The 20014-nt window shown below is 42.9% G+C and overlaps 1 long non-coding RNA gene across 1 annotated transcript; it reads right to left on the reverse strand.

Moving 5' to 3' along the window:
- Nucleotides 1–8903: 8903 nt before the first annotated feature.
- Nucleotides 8904–19164, reverse strand: LOC131491971 (uncharacterized). Its single transcript, XR_009251744.1, has 4 exons — nucleotides 19018–19164; nucleotides 18325–18464; nucleotides 17698–17996; nucleotides 8904–9320 (listed from the first exon to the last, which is right to left on the reverse strand). It is a non-coding gene; the product is annotated as an uncharacterized LOC131491971 (long non-coding RNA).
- Nucleotides 19165–20014: the final 850 nt, after the last annotated feature.

Raw genomic sequence — 20014 nt, forward strand, 5'->3', positions numbered from 1 at the left:
TTATGTTCTAAACAAATTGCATCCTACACCCACATGCACACGCACACAGGTGCACACACAATGTCTCCGTGCACTTCAAATTTAATAGGCATAATTGCATATTCATGTTTTAGAATATAGTTTCCTAAGCCTATACTTTAGAGTATCAAGTTTTCTATATATTCTACCTCCCAGAACCTTATTCTTCAAGTTTCAGCTCAAAAGTTAGATCTCAGTGAGACCTTCTCTGATCTCCCCCAAAGACAGGTGGAATTGCTTCAGATTCTCTACCTCCCTGTTCATAGATGCCTGCCCTCCAGGGTGCTGGCAGATGGGATGCTGCCACAGATAGCCTGCATTATGGTTCAGACCAAATATAAGCCACTGCCTGGTATCCAGGAGCAGATTGACTAGAGTTAATGATACATGTTAACTAGACTGTGGCAGAACAGCATTGATTAGAGGTACCTCACCAAATTAATCCACATACTGATTGATTCACCACCCCCTCCGCCCCCAAGGTCATCAAGAACCCAGGGTCATTCGCTCTCTCTGTTTGGGCTTTCATGAATTCAAAGCCGTAATTTTAAGCTCAGAAGCAACTGTAGGGTAAGACCCAACACACTCCCACAAATGGCAGCATCCGTCTGCTTCCAAGCCTGCACCAACTCCCAGGGCAGGTGCTAACCAAATTCATTCTTGATCCCTAGTTCCTCCCACATCTACCATTGAGTTTTCAAGTTTCTGGTAGTGAGGACTTGTACCAGTGGGTCCAAAGTTTGCTGAGTTTTGAATCTCACAGCCACAGCCCGGGCATCTGATAAAAGAGGGCCATAACTTTCAACTAGTCTGGGTAATATCAGCACTCACCTTCTCTTGACTTCAAAGAGCTCCAACATTTTAAGAATTTGCTCATCAGAAGATGTTGGGTAAAACCAATTTTAGTTTGGGGGTGCCTGGGTGGCTCAGTTGGCTGAGCGACCCACTTCGGTTCAGGTCATGATCTCATGGTTTGGGAGTTCGAGCCCCATGTCGGGCTCTGTGCTGACAGTTGGGAGCCTGGAGCTTTCTTAGGATTCTGTGCCTCCCTTTCTCTCTGTCCCTCCCCTGTTCCCGCTATGTCTCTTTCTCAAAAATAAATAAACGTTAAAAAAAACTTTTTTAATAAATAATAAAAAAAAATTTTTTTAGTTCCCCAGTTCTCAAAAGGGTTTTCAAACAGCATTGTCATATGAAACTCACATTGCACCTCAAAAGTTCACCTTTCCTACATTCTATCATTAATCACAGACGCTGTCTTTTGCCTTCATGACATCTCTCTTCCTCTTATCTTCCTTATCACTTGTTGAATACCACAAGCTCACTCATCTCACACCACTTACTGTATTTGGTGATTAATTCCTATTCTAGTCTGTCTTTCACGACAAAGTACTGACAGACATGAACTTACCCAGAAACTTCTCTAGAGCTAGAGCTGCATGAAAACCCAGGAAGGTCTTTGCTTCTGACTTTGATGCATCTTGGCCTCGCATCTCTTGAAGAGTTGCTTTATTCCAATCTTCCCATTGATAAATCAGAATGACGTGTCCCAGTGTAAATTTACTCTGGGTTCATGCCAGTTATTTCCTGGTCTGTTCTCCCGCATTTTCTTGCACATAAACTGCCCTTCTGACCCATGAAGGATTTGGGCTGAATATTGTTCTCCTATGACAGGAAAGTCCAATTCCCACTACTTTGGGGGTGTTAGACCACATGACTCCCTTGTATTGTTGGGCACCTAGATCTTTTTTTCCAGACTAAAGAGAAAAACCTATCTCTACTTTTTCCTTGTTGTTATTTCCGTGAATATCTTGCATTAGTATTTCTTTAGGGGCGTTTTGAATTGAATTTCTTCCCATAATCTTCCAGCTGACTTGTTAGAGTTCTAACAACTCAGCTTCTGATAGAGAACAACCAATCGGTTCTGGAAAACAGTCTATTTTTTAAACCTAGGACACCATTTATAACACATCGGCATTTTGTGTACCACTAAGAAATGAAAACCTGTGATATGGCATTCAGATGCACTCTGAGTTCAGAGGTATTGAATTGCAAAATGTTTGCTTTTAGAATCAAATCAATGGTGCATAGTGTTTACATGTCTACTTTTTTGTTGTTATTTTGGTATTTTTAAATTTTTTAATTAGTTAATTATTTTAGAGAGAATGTGTCTGGGAGCGGGGGAGGGGCAGAGAGAGGGAGAGAGAGAATCTTAAGCAGACTCCATGCTCAGCATGGAGCCCCATGTGGGGCTTGATCCGACGACAAAGAGATCATGAACCGAGCTGAAATCAAGAGCTGGACGCTCAACCGACTGAGCCACCCAGCCTCCTCAATTTTGGTCTTTTTGAATGAGAAGAATATATGTAGGGTGCAAAATCCAAGAAGCACTGAAGGATATAAACCTCACAGTCCTCCTTTGCCCCTTTCCTCCCTCCACTGTCCCAGAGGCTGCCACTCCTACCAGGTTCTTGTATATTTAGTTTCTGTTGTTGCTGCTATTAATTCTTTTTTTAAGGTCTTTGTAGAGATATAATGTCCATTTAGTAAAATTCGGTCTTCTAGTGTATCGTTGGATGAGTTCGGACGAAAGCATACAGTTCCTTATGCTCCTTTGTCCTCACCCCCTCCCCAACCCCCAGCCATTGGTCATCACTGGTCTGTCTTCTGTCTCTGTAGCCCAAATTTCAGGTAGATGAGATCATACAGTCTACAGCCTTTTGTATTTGGCTTCTTTCACCCGGCCTCATGCACGTGAGATTTATGCATGTTGCTGCATATATCAGAAGCTCATTTCTTCCTATAAGTGTGTTTTCAAGGACAAATCTTCAGATGCTCTCTTAACCTAAGTTGTTCCCAGTGGATCTGTGAAAACTGTGGGGTTTTTTTTTTCTGTCTAAAGTCACACAGCCTGAGCACTTCCCATTGTAGGGCCCACCAGTCACCCACCATGCTAAACTCCTTGGCTTAATTATATTTTAAAGTGTCCACAGCAGGAAAAGTGCTACCTTTTGAGAACCCGAGAAGCCAAGAGTGGCTTTTAAGGAAATGTTTTCTGCCCTTTTTTTTCTAAGAATATTCATGATGTAACCTTGGGTTCAGGGTAGGCTGCAGGATGTGATTGAGAAGGACCCAAACAAGGCTTGCACATAAAAGTATTTTCTCCAATTATGTTTCTTCTCTACCTCTTTTTTTAAAATCTCTGCTTCTCTCTCTCTCTCCCTCCTCTCTCTCTCCCCTTTGCTCTCTCTCCCTCCAGCCTCACGCTCTCCCTCTTTATCTCCCTCATTTTTTTTCTCTCTCTGTCCCTCTTTTTCCTGGCAGTGTCTTCCCACCTGGAACAAACCAAAGGCAACTGGTACTGTTCCATTTGGATAGCCTCAGAGTTTGTAAATTTTTTTTTTTTTTCTGGATCAATTGCTGGCAATAAACACACACCATTAACATAGAGCATGTTAAGCAGTGGTAATGCTCTGAAGAAAAATAAATCGAGAAAGAAGATGGGGAAAACCTGGGGAAAGGCAGTCCCTAAGCCCCTCACCGACAAGCCACGCAGGTATCTGTGGGAAGCAGATTCCAAACACATGAAAGAGCCGGGGCCACAGCTCAGACACGCTGCTGTATGTATCTCTTTCTGTTTCGTTTTGCAGATCCTCTAATAGGTAAGATTTGGGGGGAAGTTTCTGACAACAGTAACTGTAAATCCTGAATATACTTTGGATCAAAAATAACCGTTTAACACAATAGGAATATCAAAGGCCACAAAAGCCCTACACTTTATTTTCACTGAAGTGGCTATAATTCTCTAGGACGATGACCTGGTCAGGTTCCTTTGAAGCAGCTCTAAATGACTACCTGTGACTCCAGCCTCTCAGGCTGCCTGGGGAGACTGCTGACCCCACCTTATTTTTTTTTTTTTTGACCCCACCTTATTTTTAGTTGAACCAAGGTTATTATGGATGCGCGCGCGCACACACACACACACACACACACACAGTACTTTGTGAATAACCCGCAAACTCTCGAAACAAAAAGTCAACTGGAAAGAATGCCTGGGGGTGTCCTATTGCAAAACCGAATAAAATGTGTTCAGGATTTACAGTTACTTTTGAAAGAGACAGTCTGGGATGTACTTTCTGCTTTTCCCTCTCCTTTCTTGCTGTCACTTCTCTGAAATCTTTCCTGCTTCTCTGACTTTCCTCCACCATTGTCGAGTGATCCGAATGGAAGATCTTCAGCTGGACCTCATAGTTTCACGACGGAGTTATTTTCCACGAGCGTTTGGTAAGAAATTCCTCGATGGGTCTCCTGTTAGGCCCTACCACACTTGAGGTGCCTTTGAAATAAGCAATATTTTGCATTCCTGAAAACCTCCATCTTGGGTAAAATTGTGCCCTAAAAATAACAGGCTTATGAAAGAGAGTAGAGGTAAAGCACTCAGTGTCTGTGCATTTCTGTATCCGGAGCACTAACAAAAACAATGCTTTGAACCTGTAAAGGTGTCATGGACTTTCTTGGTGGCAGATATTAAAGAAAAAACCAGCAGAGCGAACAGGTGGCAGCCATCGGATCCGATCATAGCTGCAGGGACAGAGACCAGGCCAGTGGAAGTGACCACTGCTAGGGTGGCTGAAAGAGTCACTTCAACCCATCTCGAGCCAAGAGCGGCACAGAGCGGGGGGCCCACAGCTTGGGAAAGCCTGAAGGCAGGAATGTGTTTTTAATTTTCTTCAAGCATTGCCGAAAAAGGCTCCCTCCATGAGTGCCATAGCCAAGTTAAGAGCTTTTCCTTTCCTGTGTAAGGTTATCATTCTAATATTTTGGGGGGTTTTCTTTGGCCTCCCTTTGTTCAGGAACATCTGTGTCTGAGCAAACGTGAATTTTTTGTCACCCCGGTAGATTTGCCTGTCTGCCTTTTGTTCGTGAGCTTTCGCACGTTACGAAACCAAACACATTGTGGGGGAACAGACTCTACTTGACCGATTAGAAATTGGATTCTCTTGGGGGGGGCCTGGGGGGGCTCAGTCAGTGGAGCGTCCGACTCTTGATTTCCGCTCAGGTCCTGGTCTCACGGTTGGTGAGATCGAGCCCCACATGGGACTCTGTGCTGACAGTGCAGAGCCTTCTTGGGATTCTCTCTCCCTCTCTCTCTCTGCTTGCCCCCCACCCCCAAATAAATAAGTAAACTTTTAAGAAAAAAGAGAAAGAAACTGGGTTCTCTTCAGTTGGCAAGAAGATTAGGCTGTCGGCTGGGCCTCAGCCTCACCACTGACAGAATAAGAATGGCAGGCAATAACAGGTCCCCTGGATCTCGTGCTTTCCGTGGGCCAGGCACTTCATGAACGCTTTGTAAATATTACCATATGGAATCATCAGGGTGGTCTTAAGTCAGGGAAATGTCCATCCCCATCTACACATGGCAGAACCAAATGGAGGGAAGTCGGGTGACTTGGTTGATGTCCCATACCCAGACAGGAATGCAGGACTCACAACTCATTTCCAAACCTCATGCTCTTAACCATCTCTTCCTTGATTCTGTGAACATTGAGCTGAGTCTTGAAATTCCTGTTGATTCAAAAACTGATTTGACACCAGGAGGAAACTACAAAACTCTTCTCTGGACGACCAAAACGTGTCATCTGTGTGCCTTTTGCTTCTGGTTCTCATTCTCTGTGCCCCAAAGGGACACCTATCCAATCTTCAAAGCACGTGTTGTGCCATGAGAGGAGTGTGCTTGACACATTGCTTGCTGCTATATTTTGCTAAACGCACTACAAACTGAATGCCAGGAAGGGTTCTAGAAGGCTGAAAGACCAGACGGGGGACATGGGATAAGATGCCAGGTAGACAAACAATGGGAAGGTTTAAAACAGCAAATTGTTCTTTGCCTTTGCTTGTATGTTACATTGAAAACAACACAGGGGCAAGTGGGTGGCTCAGTAGGTTAGGCATTCGGCTTCGGCTCAGTCATGATCTCACGGCTGGTGAGCTCAAGCCCCGTGTCAGGTTCTGTGCTGACAGCTCAGATTCAGATTCTGCTTCAGATTCTGCATCACCCTCTTTTTCTCCCTCCCCTGCTTGCACTTTCTCTCTCTCTCTCTCTCTCTCTCTCTCTCTCTCTCTCTCAAAAATAAATAAACATTAAAAAAAACCATAATAATACCTTGGAAAAAAAAGGAAACAATTGTCTCACAGTTCTGGAGGCTGGAGGTCTGAGCTATGTTTCCTCTACAATATGTAGGGGAACCCTTCCTTCCTCTTCTGACTTCTTGGTGTTCCTGGGCTTGCAGCCACACCTGCCAACCTCTGCCTCTGTCGTCACATGGTCTTCTCCCTGTGTCTCTGTCTTCACATGGTGTTCTTTTTACAAGGCCACCAGTCCTACTGGATTAGGGGCCCACCCAACTTTCATGACTTCATTTTACCTGAAGTAATTATATCAGTAGCGTAATTCCACATTCCGAAGCAGTCCACGTTCTCAAGTCCTGGGAGTTAGGACTTTCACATATCTCTCTGCGGGACACAATTGAACCTGTAACACATCATTGATTCTTTTTTTTTTTTTTTTTTAAGAAGTGGTTAAATTGCTGAAATTTTCATGGTATGGAATAATGCGCCTGAGACATTTCTCCCTCCCTTATTAAATCATGTATTGATACCTCTATTACAAGTTCCGAAGTTCATTGGACAAGTGCTTTTAGAATTGCTTAAATATTTAGATGCAGTAACTACAAAAACACATACCTTAAATCCCGGGGATGTGAGGAATCTGGAAATAAACACTACGGAGATCCATTCAGCGATGCAAAAATTAAGAAAATGAAAAATTAAGGCAAAAATGAGGAAAAATTATCAGGAGCAAATGGGATAATAGAAACGTTGCCACGGGAACACTAAGGGGTTCACCCTACCCCCTTCTTTCACCCCAGCAGCTGACTCTGTCTTCAGCATAAGCTGCCTTTCCAGAACATACTGTTCTTGTAACCCCCTGGCTTCCTGCTGCCATCAGAGTAGCAGGAATGACCAAAAGTGCAAAAAGGAGAAAGAAAGAATCTTGAAGTGATGGCAGAAAATAACTGCACTAGATCGACGATTTTGCATATGCTTTGTAAAGTAGAAACTGAATTTAATGTAAAAACAAATACTGTAATATTCTACTATCCCTAACTCTTAAGAGAAGTGGCTCTAAATTAATTTATGTCTTTAGAATACCTCGAGTAATTTCTTTAGTCATTCCATCAGCCAATCATTCTGCACTTAACCATATTCGTTTGTTTTCCCGTAGATTATGGAAGCGTTTCAACAATGGCGTGTATACGGGATCCCTGGAAACTGGAAGCAGACATCAAGAGGTTGATGTCAAGGCTCATTGTCTCATCATGGGGAAAAGTTTCAGGAGACCAACACAATTTTTAATGAAGAAACGAAATACAAAATAATGACATTTCTCTTCTCAAATGAAAAATTCTCATCGTTGTAGCTCAACGTAACATTCTTTAAAATCTTGGAAATTCGTCAATAATCTAGAAGTTACAAAGGAGACGAAGCCAAAGGAATCCATAATCTCACTTCATCTCGGCTCTCTGTTCTCCTTCTCTGTCTCCATATCCATCTGCTTATGGACAGGTAGAAAGGTATGAATATCCATTCCTATTCCTATAGGGTTCTTCCATTTGCTTTGTTTTACCCTTTAAATCTTGACTATGATTTTCTTTAAATGCTTCAATATCTTGTTAGCTTAAAAAGAGGAGTTATGAAAAAAACCCAAAGAGTTTGGAGAGAGAGATGCTAGAGTCTACGTCCAATTCCCTCTGACCCGAGCTTTCTCTTTTACCCTGCGAATGCTGTGTATGTTTGTCTATTCTCTTTTCTGTTTCTTAGGACTGCTTTTCTCTTAAGACTCATTAAGACATTAAGACACTAATTTACGCTTTTTTTTTTTTTGGTCCTGAGATAAGTGTGCAGGACTGATGTAATGTGTTACTTTCTTCTCCATCAGGTGTAAGCAACGGAAAGAGCCTGATTTAACATTTGTTTACAGAGCACCTTGTAACATATTCTCTTATTTAATCATTATCACAGCTCCAGGGATTAGACTTCTTTATCCTCTTCCTTCACTGTTCAGGTAGCAATTATAGACTTACTCATTCCTGAACAGACAGCTATACAGAAAAAAACTTTATACTGTCCATCTTTGGTTATGTCTTACAAAATTGCACTTTAAGACCAGCCCAAAGTATAGGCAGTAATATAATCAAGATTGAGCATTCTTAAATTTTTCCTGTAATACCGTGATTCAAAGATGGGACAGAGAAAGTTCACTACCTCATCCTCATCAGCTTTTCCTTATTTTCCTAGGTGTCAGTATACAAATTTATTCCGGTAAATGGTTCTCTTAACGTTTAAATACAAATCATTATTTTTCTTCGTAAGCAATTATAGAAAATTCAGAATCATAAATTTAAAAAGGAAAGAGAGAGTAAATGTATAATGTCCACAGTCTCACCACCTAGATAAGTGAAATGTTAACAGTAGGCAAATGTATTTGAAAATCTTTAATAGGAATGTGTGTGTTAACTATCAATCCATTATTGTTTCAAATCAGTTTATTTTCAAATAATATGCATTCAATAATTTGCATGTCAGTAAATAAATATCTGCGTTATCATTCTCACCGAATATTATTCCATTATACATGTTACAGAATTTATCAATTATTTGCTTCTTAAAAAATATAAGATATTGTATATCACAGCTGGGGATGGGTAAGCAGTACGGTATGTGAAAAAGAGAATGGACAAAAATATTTTATTTTTTAATTTTTATTTATTTATTTTTTAATTTTTTACATCTTTATTTATTTTTGAGAGAGAGACAGAGTGTGAGCAGGGAAGGAGCAGAGAAAGAAGGACACATGGAATCTGAAGCAGGCTCCAGGCCCTGAGCCATCAGCACAGAGCCCGATGCAGGGCTCGAACACACAAACCGTGAGATCACGACCTGAGCCGAAGTCGGATGCTCAACTGACCGAGCCACCCAGGTGCCCTCGGACAAAGATATTTTAAAGGAGAAGATGAAGGAGAAACATAACAGAATTTCAAGCCTATGATTCACTTGCATGAAAGACCACTGAATGGGCTCTTCAAACAGAGCTGACATTGAGGTCGCAGGGTCTCTCTGTGTTGTGGTTGGTGCAAGTGTGATGTTGAGGGTGTCTGAAGCCAGGATTTGCCAAATATCTATGGTTCCCTTCCATGTACATCCATGTTTAAGACAATCCAGTGGGTAGTTTTCAGCCTCAACTAGAAAAAAAAAATGGGATGTGTTAGAAATAACAACATTTTGGTATTTTCTCAAATATTTGACAACTAAAAAATTCAACTCCATTCTCAAGTATTTACCTTGTGCGCAACACTTGACATCACGTCACTGTAGTCTCCACTGATGATAAATTATGGTAATCCCTTGCTCCCTCCAGCCCTGCCCTCCAAATTCTTACCATCTGAACTCCACAGCTAAAAAAAGTAGAAGGAATTTTTGGATAAATTCCTTGCCATTCAAACAATTTCTGCTTCGTCTCCAAATTAACTCAGGTAAAGCTGCTTCCCTTGCTAGTCAAACTTGTTGTTAGCTGAGCGTTTGCTACCTGAACTAGGAGTATATGGGTTGGAGATGCGTACATCAACCAGCTCCCAAATGCATATTCATGGGGGAGGAGGAAGGCTGGAGCAAAACAGTGTAGATTTGAGGGAGGTTAGTAGATCTCTTTGTTTCAGTGTGATTTGGTGAGGGATTATAAATTAGGGAAATGATGTATCTGTAGGAAAGCTGAGAAATGACTTGGCAAATGGGAATAAGGAAGGAAATGTACGGAGCAGAGAAACTTTGGGATCACGTTCAGCTCACAAGATCCTTTCTACTTACTCTTTAATGAAATGAGTTTAGAATTTCTTGCTTTCCTTCCTCCCCTTCCTGCTCTTGTGTCTTCTTTTTGTCTGTCCATTTATTTATCAGATAATTTAAGTAACAATTCTCATCATTGTGTCTGCATAGCACTTTATTATCTCAATGCTTCGCTCAACCAGAGGCATAAATGAAAGCAAGGCAGCTAATGAAACCAGAATTCGCTTCATAAACAGGGAAACATCTGGAAGACTTTGGGTATTATTTTGCTTCTTCAGCTGGGGGTTTGTTTGCCCTTTGCTTCTGATCTGCTCCTAGATTTTCACATATGAGACCAAAAATACTTTGACTAAAGCAATGTTTCCCAACCTTGCTGGATTATGAGTGTCGCCTGGGAACAACTTGTTAAATGCACAGATCCAGACATCACTGAATCAGAATTTCTAGGGAATTGGCTGGGAAATGTGTGTTTTTAACAAGGGTCCCAGATGATTCTCATGATTAGACAAGTTCAGGGCTCACTGGACTAAGATGTGGACTTTTGTGACCTGATCTAAAAACAAGTCTATCCATGAGTCAACAGCACCGAGCCCACAGCATGTGTAAGTCGTGAACAACTCAATAAATTTGCCCCAGGACCTGAGACCTTCATTGACATCCTTAACTTTGGCACTGCTATTTACAAGGTTTAGTATCCAACAGTGATATAAACTGCCTATTCCCTATCCCGCTCCAAAAGATTCCAAATCTGGGGGAGCTCTGGGGGAGGACAAAGAACACTTTGAGAAGTACTGGTAAATCAGTGTCATTCATCATCTCTGCTTGAAGGCCAGCCTTAATGTAACACAATTTTTCTCAGTTATCTCTTCCTCCTTCCCTCCACTCCTCTCTCTCTCTCTCTCTCTCTCTCTCTCTCTCTCTCTCCCTCTCTCCATCTTACTCTTTATAAGGCCAGAGGTGGCCTTAAATTACCTCTCAAGGGCTTGGAAGCTCAGGCCCCATCCTTTCTCCCAGCGTTTCAATCCTTCTCACCATTTTAGAGTGCAAACTCTCAGATGATCCCTTCTGCCATCTATAGGCCCAGGTCTCCTTAAATTTCTCCAATCAAGATATCTCCCTCAAACTTCAGATATTTTCATTTGCAAAGAAAGCATCTAGATATTTGCCACCTGGCTATCCAAAGAGTACTTAAACATTTGGAAGTTTAAACCATAAGCTCTCATGCTGTGACTTATCCACTCACATGTCCAAGCAGACCCTGGACGCTGTTCTCAAGTCCTCATCTCCCTCCACCTTTGCCTCAACATCACATCCATAAGCGAGCCCTGTCACTTCTCTATCCAGCACCCCATTTGCCGAGTCCACTGTCATTGTCCAGATTCTAACACCGTTTCCTGGATTTCTTCCTCCCACAAAACAAAACGACAAACTAGCTAACAAATCCTTCTCCCAACTCTGGTTTCCCCATCCCAGCAAATGGTGCTAGCATCCGTTCCAGAATCTCAGGGGGAAAATATTTGGAGTCTACCTCCTTTCTATTCCTACCTGCATCTGATCCACAAGCCAGTTCTCTGAAACCCACCTTCAAAATAGATCCAAGATCTGAGCATTTCTCCCTCTCTCCATTGTCCTGGTCCTAGCCACATCGGATTTTGCCTCAAATACTGCAGTGACTTCCTTGCTTTTTGCCCTTGCCACCACCTGGTTACCATTCTCTATAACATAACCAGAGTGATCATCCTGAAGTGTATTGTATCATTCCCCTGCAGTGGCTTTCCACTCAGACTAAAAATCCAATCTCCTCTCATGGTCTCCTAGATCCTGCATTATCTGATGGTGCCTGTCTCTCCATGCTCATTTCCTACCCATGACCCTTTCCCCATTTTCTCTGCCCCAGCCACACACTTCAGTCCTTCTCACTGAGGATGTTTGCACTTAATGTTCCCTTCTCCCTGGCATCACTGTGCACCAGCACCTTCTCTTTAGGTCTCTGCTGACCACCTGCTCAGAAAGCCCTGCCACCTAGCTAGGTTCATCCTATGTCCCACTTAGCCTAGGGACATCCTCATTTATGCTTTTTGTCCTGGAATCCTGGAGTTTTTTGTTTGTTTGTATGTTTGTTATTGTTTTTAAATATTTACTTATTTATTTTGAGAGACACAGAGACAGAACACATGAGCAGGGAAAGGGCAGAGAGAGACGGAGAGAGAATCCCAAGCACACTCCACCCTGCCAGTGCAGAGCCTGACATGGGGCTCGAACCATGAACCTTGACATCATGACCTGAGCTCAACCCAAAAGTTGGATGCTTAGCCGGCTGAGCCACCCAGGTGCCCCTGTCCTGGCATTCTGTTTCATTTGACATTTGTCCCAGATTTAAACATTTTTAACCCAGTATTATTAGTAGCAGAAACAAAAACTTATCTAGGGTATTTGTGATTGGCCTCCATTTTCTTCTCCCAGCTTTTGCCATGGGCTGGTCTGTCTGGTAACCATTGAGGCTCAGGTACAATGAAGAAAGTTCTCACTATAATGTGCAATCAAATCTGAAAGAGCCCCCAGAGAAATCGTTCTCTTTTTCTGACCCTTTCTAGAAGCAACCTACCAACACCTCCATGTCAAGCACAGATACATGGTGTCCCTGATAAAACAAAGTGTGCTCAAGCGGCTAACTTCCCAGTTACTGGGTATTGATGGGAGAGATCTCAATGCTGGCTCCCCTACGAGCACTTGGCCAGTTGTACCTTGGTTTGTGTCCCGGCCTCCAGGATGCACAAGGCTACCAGGTCCACAGAATAGAAATAAAGGCAGGAAGTTCTACACTTGGCATGGAGGAGTGTGCAAGCACTGGCTTCTGAGCAGTCCTCCTGCAGAAGGGGGTAGAGAAAGATCCCCCATTCTTGCTACAGTTGTATCATTTATTGTATGAGTCCCATCTTCAACGGTGTGTGCACTGTAATATCTGGCAATACGTTTTTCTTTTTCAGTAATGCTTTCTGCAGCAATAAGCTCAAAAACCAAATTGATGAATTGCAAACTTACACAAAATATCCATGTTTCTCGTCCACCAGGGGTCAAAGTCATACCAATGGCCATTTGCAGAAGACTTCAGATATCAGTAATTCTTTTTAAGAGACTGTGAGGAGCTCCTGGGTGGCTCAGTCGGTTAAGTGTCTGACTTTTGGTTTGGGCTCAGGTCATGATTTCACGGTTCATGAGTTCAAGCCCCACATTGGGTTGTACACTGACAATGTGGAGCCTGCTTCTCCCTTGCTCGCTCACTCCCTCTCTCTGTCTCGAAAATAAATACATAAATAAACTTTTAAAATAAAATTAAAAATTAAATTTAAAAAATTAAAAAATAAAAGACTGTGAAATTGTGAATTATGTGCACAGCCAACCTTTCCAAGGTCATTTCTGTCCCATAAGTTTCTTAACTTAGTAGAAACAGTATTTTCGCCATGACTCTTTGTGGTAGGCAGAGTGCTGCCCGCCCCTAAAGATGTCCAGATCCCAATCCCTGAAGCCTGTGACTCTTGTCACCCTATCTGGCAAATGAGACTTTGCCAATGTGTTACAGACCCTGATATGGGGAAATAACCCTGGATTATCTGGTGGACTCAGTGTCATCACAAGGGCCCTTCTAAAGAGGAGAGCAGAAAATGACTGGATGATAGGTGTGGAGTAAGAGTCAGAGATTTTCAGGTGCCGCATCACCTGCTCCTAAGAAGAAGGAGGAGCCACAAGCCAAGGGATACAGATGGCCTCTTGAAGCTGGAAAGGGCAAACAAATCCATTTTCCCCTCGAGCCTCCAGAAGGAATATAGGTGTGGCAACTCTAATCTTAGCCCAGTGACATGTCTGACCCACAGAACTATAAGATAACACGTTTATGTCACTGTAAACCTAGGAAACTAATCTGTGCTCCAACCCAAATTTGAGTTGATGTTATCACTGCAAAACCAAATATTTTTATCTTTCACGTGGTACTTTTAAAGTGAATTTCAGGCGTACTCTCAACAGTGACAGAAGTTTCACCTGCAACAGAATGAATTTTAGAAACGCTTTACTTCGCGGCGCCTGGGTAGCTCAGTTGGTTAAGCATCCGACTGTTGATTTCAGCTCAGATCTCTCACGTGAGATCAAACCCCACATCAGGCTCTGCCCTGACAGTTTGGAGCCTACATGGGATTGTCTCTCTCCCTCTCTCTCTGCCCCTCTCCCCCCACCCCCGCCATCTCTCAAAAGATTAAAAAAATAATCTTAAGAACAAAGAAACGTTTTACTTTGTTTCCATGAGTTGGATAAAAAAAAAATCAAATCATTTTTGGAATTAACGCTGATTTTCTATTTGAAGTAACACCATCTACCTGTTTGCTCCGTTCTGCTAATGGAGCCAACTATGCAGGCAGGTTAAAATACCCATTTCCATAACAACAAGAAGAAAACAGTGGAATTGATAATATCCTTCATTTAACATGAGAGAGATTTTATCCCTCAGTTAGAAATATGATCATCTATGGATTTGAGATATTTGAAGATTTCAACAATTTCAAATTAATTCACCATAAATGCAAATTTGAAATGCAAATCCACTTGTATGGGTAAAAATAAGACTCTTTAACCAATCTCCAAAACTATTTAAAAACCACCTTTAGAAAAATACTAGTGACACATAAATTGAGATACAACATATCTAAGATGAAAGTAAATAAACATATTTCCAAGAACAATTTTGTTTTTTTAAGTTCACACCATGAATACAAAGACTTAAATTTTGACTTAATCTCTATGAGTACGTATCGTTTTAATTTTTTAAGACAGAATTCGCTTTTTAAAAATTGTTAGAAAAGTAAATACCTCCAAAATTTTATCATTACTCTCAGCACTGCATTTCACTCTCAAACTGTTTGGGTTTGCACAATACATTACAAGAGTATCATGGTACTGAGAGAGCAAGAGGAAGAGAGAACCGTTGGCCCGGTTGTGATCATGTGACATTCGCCAGCACGCACTACTCATACTGCGAGACATCGCTCGTTTATCAAGATAAAATGTATTAGAAATGTTTGCTCGTCTTGCGGAACACTCACAGAACAAGTTGCTCGGCATCCGAGGTTTCACTGGAAAGGGATTTTCAGCACATGACTGTTCAGATTGTCCAATAGTCGCCAATTAGCAATCTCTTTAGAGAAACCAACAATATACTTGAGATCAGCTGACTCACTTTCTTCGCACAGAGGCCTAGTATTACCACGACCTTCAGGGGCAACTTCTGGCCAGATGAAGGGATTTGCATGGGTGTATGTTAAACCCAGTCACCATAACCAGTGGGATTTTCCATGGGTATGATGTGATCATGTAATAAGTAAATACTAACATTTGGAAAATGATCATGATTTGATGAGGCTATAAACAACACCCGTTAAGAGCCAGGGGGTTGTAATTAGGCACTTGTGACTTGTCTATCTCAACTACCCACCTAACTAAATAAGGAACTAACTACATTCCCTTATGCCAACCTCACTACGCCTCAGTTCTCTCTTCTGCGAAATGGAAGAATAATTGCCTTTCCTCCTGAGGGCCGCGTGAGCATTAAATGAGATGTTACATTTAGAGCACTTAGTTTAAGACCTGGCACACAGGACTTCTTAAAGAAGCCCCAGATGGTGTAGAGTGACCATGTTACCTCAGTGATTTGTATAAAATCATTCTTTTTGGTGTTTTTCTCCACTTTGTTACTGTCAGATCTTATTATGGTTGCTCTACATTCTAGAACTCCAAGACCATCCAAATCCCAAGTACTATCCTTATCAATGTGATCATTTTTGTAGAGAAAAAATATATTTTAATATTCTCCACATCACCTTTTTAAAAAATTTTTAATGTCTATTTATTGATTTTTGAGAGAGAAAGAGTGAGCGAACAGGGGAGGGGCAGACAGAGGGGTAGACAGAATCCCAAGCAGGCTCCGTGCTGTCAGCACAGAGCCCAATGTGGGGCTCGAACGCCCGAACCATGAGATCATGACCTGAGCCGAAACCCAGGGTTGGACACTTAACCGACTGAGCCACCTGGGTGCCCTATTCACATTACCGGTTTCTAAGGTGAGTGTATGTACCCGGGGTGTAGTGAAGACGTTCTACTTGAACGAACAGAGAGAGATTAGAGTTTCTGTATCAATTTTCCTTCTTCTGTATTTGATTTTTGTATTAGTGCGATTGGATGTGTACAGAATTTGTAAGCACACATACATTATTGGGGAGGTATACTATTCTGGATGTACAATCACAGAGTTTTGGAAGCCATAGTTCTGGAACAGGAATTAGCAAACGACAGCCCATGGGCCAAATCTGGCCCACAGCTTATTTTTATAAATAAAGTTCTATTAGAACATAGCCATCTCAATTTGTTTCCATATCTTCAGTGGCTGCTCCTGTGCCACAATGGTAGAGGTGAGTAGTCGAAACAGTGGCTATGTAACCTACAAGCCGAAAATAATTACTTACTGACACTTAAGAGAAAGTGTTTGCCAACCCCTGCTCTAGACAGTGGTTTTAGAGGAGGAGGAGGAAAATAATGCACACTGCAACCTAGCTTTTATCACTTTTCATCCCACTACTATCAGATCCATTAGCCAACTCCAGAAGGTTCATGATGTTTCCCAGCCCTTTACTACCCGGAGACTGGTTCCCAGACCAGCAGCAACGGTAGCGTCGCAGATGTCGCAGAATCTGCCATTGAGCAAGGCCCGCAGGAGATACACATAGACGTTAAAATTTGAGAAACAGCAGGCTCACCTATACAATTCTTAGGTCAAATACTAGTGGAATCCTTAGAAGCTAAGGATATTAATTTTGGACTTCTCATTGGACATATATTTGCTTCTGCTTTGCACCGATGAACTGATTTGCCATATATAGAGAACCAGGGGAGCTGGCATGATCTGGCTCTCCTCCAGTTAACATTTATATATGGAAAGGCTAAGTCAGTTGTGTATAAGTTTTGGGGCCTCTCTCTTTCATCAAAAGCAAAACAAGGATCTTGCTCCTGAAGGTTAAACCATGGGGATGTGTTCAGTGATGGAGAAACACACGCACTGAGGAAGGACTAGTGATCTCTGGATTTTGTCGTCCGGAATGTTTTGGCTTTGAAACCAAAATGATGACAGCTCCATAAGGTTAAAGACCAGTTCCCCCACCCCCTCCACATCACAAAGAAGAGATGAATGGAGGATTCACTGAAGGAGCATGGTGCAGGACAGAATGTGCTCCCAAAGCAAGCAGGCTGGCATGTTGGGCTGGGCGGTCACACCAAAAAGTCCATCGGATCAGGCCCGCTATGCTTTCTGGGTCAGCGCTGGCCAACCTTTTCCTTCCTTGAGGTCCTGTCACAGGGTTTTCAGCTTTTCCTAATGAAGTATTAATGAGGTGGGTGTAATTTATTGAATAGGGCGAGGTAAACTCGCTGTGCCTGGAGCTGAGTTATGTTTCCTGAAGGGAGAAGCAAACTTATGAAATAAATCATTCCCTCTTTAATTAGCAGCTTTGGCTAGCCTACTTGAAGTGACGGAGCCAAATGGGAAAGTAAGCCAGCAATCAGTCAGAAACCCAAACACGGGTCTCATGTGCTGCTCACGGAGAGATTTATGCTGCTTGGGGTGAATGTGTCAGGGGACCCGAGTTAGTTACTTGGAGCACCACAATGAAATGCTCTCTTTCCGCCCCCGCTCTGGCTAAACCCCTGCCCCCTTCCCTCCCCAACAGGTTCCTTTACCTTCTCAGGCCACTATTATGTTCCAAACGAAAACAGCCAGCCAGAGAGAAGAGGAAACCATTTAGCGCATCTTCCAACGTGTCAGGTCGACTTTCCTGTTTGCGGATCTGTACCAGTGGGTTTTCGTTCCAAGTGCTGCTTTTACTTTTTCGGCACAGAGCGCCGCTTCTTTGATGTTAACAGCACGGGCCACTTGCTGTACCGGCGTCGAAGCCGGATGCGGAATGCTCCGTGTATGGCGACACATGTCATTTCAGTACAGGTCAGCATTCAGCAGGGCTTGCTAGGGGGCACCAGGCCTGCACAAGAGGGATGCGAGAATGATTCTCTGAGGCAGGGGATCATAGGCGACGTTAGAGAAGAGGGAGAGTTGGTGAAGAAAAACGACATAATTGGTCATGGAGAAATTTTCACTTTCCTGCCATCCTAGTCAGAGTCCCTTTACCTAATTTTCTCCATTTCACAACATAGATCACACGCAGAAGCTCCGAAGAACACTGGCCCCGTTGCCTCCCCTCAGTAACTACCCTCACCCTAAAGACTCAGCCAGTTAAACGAGCCTGGTGTCGATCCTGATGTTTCACAGCAGAGCCCGTTATATTTTTCCACGTGAGAGCCCACTCGTACCTTGAGACTTTGAGTTCCAGGTGGAACCTGGGCCTCCCAGGGTTCAAATCCACCTTCCGTGGCCAAAACTGGTTTCCTGTCTTGAACAAGAATGACTTAACAAGCTTGGTGGACATGCCTGGCCGAAACATTTTGATGAGCTAAAAGGGAACCAATCAAAAACATATGGATTATATTTTCTTGAACATACCCGCGATTTTCACAGAAATGGATTTGCCCCCAAGCATTTTGTTCTCCAGAACTTTCTGTCTGGACTCCAAACCTTACCATGATGCCTGCCAGGGGCAGAGGGACGCTTGGCATTTGCGGGCCGACCATGCAGATTTTATTAGAATCTGTAATTTCTTTCCTGCTTCTTGTTTGAAGATTTTGTGAGGGTTCAGCCCAGATGAGCCCACTCTTAGCTTCTCAGATATGTCTCTCCCCAGATGGTCTCCCCCTGCCCTCCTCTCCACCCCCACCCCTTCCCTGCAGGCCGCTTGCTAGAAACTCAGAAGAAACAAAGACTTCTTGCACTCTGAATGGGAAAGGCTCGTTCCCCTAACCCAAGCCTTGAAAAACAAAACTATCCCCTCCCCACGCCATTTTAGAAAGAAGAAAAGAAAAGGGATCTGACAATTTTTCTCCTGCTACAGGGCTGTGAGGATGAAGTTTGTAGAGCTCATGTTTTCTCTTTACTTCCATCCTATTCACCTTTGCCAGCTAGTAAGACTTTGCATTCCTGGAACCCAAACCGCGATATTCCAGTCTCTTTGCTAAGCCTCCATGTGGAAGAAAGAAACTGCTTTCCCAGAAGCCAAGGTCTTCTTGACTCCCGCTGCTTTGCCCACCTGCTGCGGAGAAGGCACAGGCCATTCGGCCGTGGGCGTGCCCTCTCTGAGCGGGAGGCGGGGGCTCATTTGAGGAAGAACAGACCACTAATAAATTGCATGGTCATTACCCTTTATGCATACTTGTTCTAATAGGTGTCGCAGATTCCTGCCTCCTAATAAGGAAGGGAAGTAGAAAAACACATAAATTCTCTCGAGGGAGTCAGACAGCCCCAAGCCACGTTCGACAGCTGCGAACGTTACCATGAGCACAAAAGCAAAACAGGGCTTACAAGAGTGATACATTGCCAGCGATTCTGGCGCGATTTCCTTGGATCCAGACTCTGTTTTGCACTGTTTCAGTTGAAGAGTAGCACTCCTGCCTGCCATATGTGATGGAATTTGGAGCTTAAATAAACAATGGCATTAATTGATCTAAAAGGGATTCATTGGAAGCATCCCAACGTTTGCCTTTATACCATAGATTTGTTTGTTTAGTTGTTTATGTTAACTTTTCCCCCTTTCTTTTGAATTTATTTTTCAATGTTGATTTATTTTTGAGAGACAGAGAGAGACAGAGCATGAACAGGGGAGGGGCAGAGAGAGAGAGAGAGGGAGACCCAGAATCCGAAGCAAGCGCCAGGCTCCCAGCAGTCAGCACAGAGCCCACCGCGGGGTTCGAACTCATGAACCATGAGATCATGACCTGAGCCGAAGTCGGACACTTAACCGACTGAGCCACCCAGGTGTCCCTTTTTCCCTTTCTTTTTAATCTCAGCAGTTTACATTTTGGCACACGATGGAGCTTTCTGGCCCAATGCCCGGTGTCATTAAATCTAATTTTTGAACTTTTGAAGGGTCACTCAGGTAATGGTTCTCCC

Source organism: Neofelis nebulosa, chromosome 12, assembly GCF_028018385.1.
Source record: "Neofelis nebulosa isolate mNeoNeb1 chromosome 12, mNeoNeb1.pri, whole genome shotgun sequence".
NCBI classification, from domain to species: Eukaryota; Metazoa; Chordata; class Mammalia; order Carnivora; family Felidae; genus Neofelis; species Neofelis nebulosa.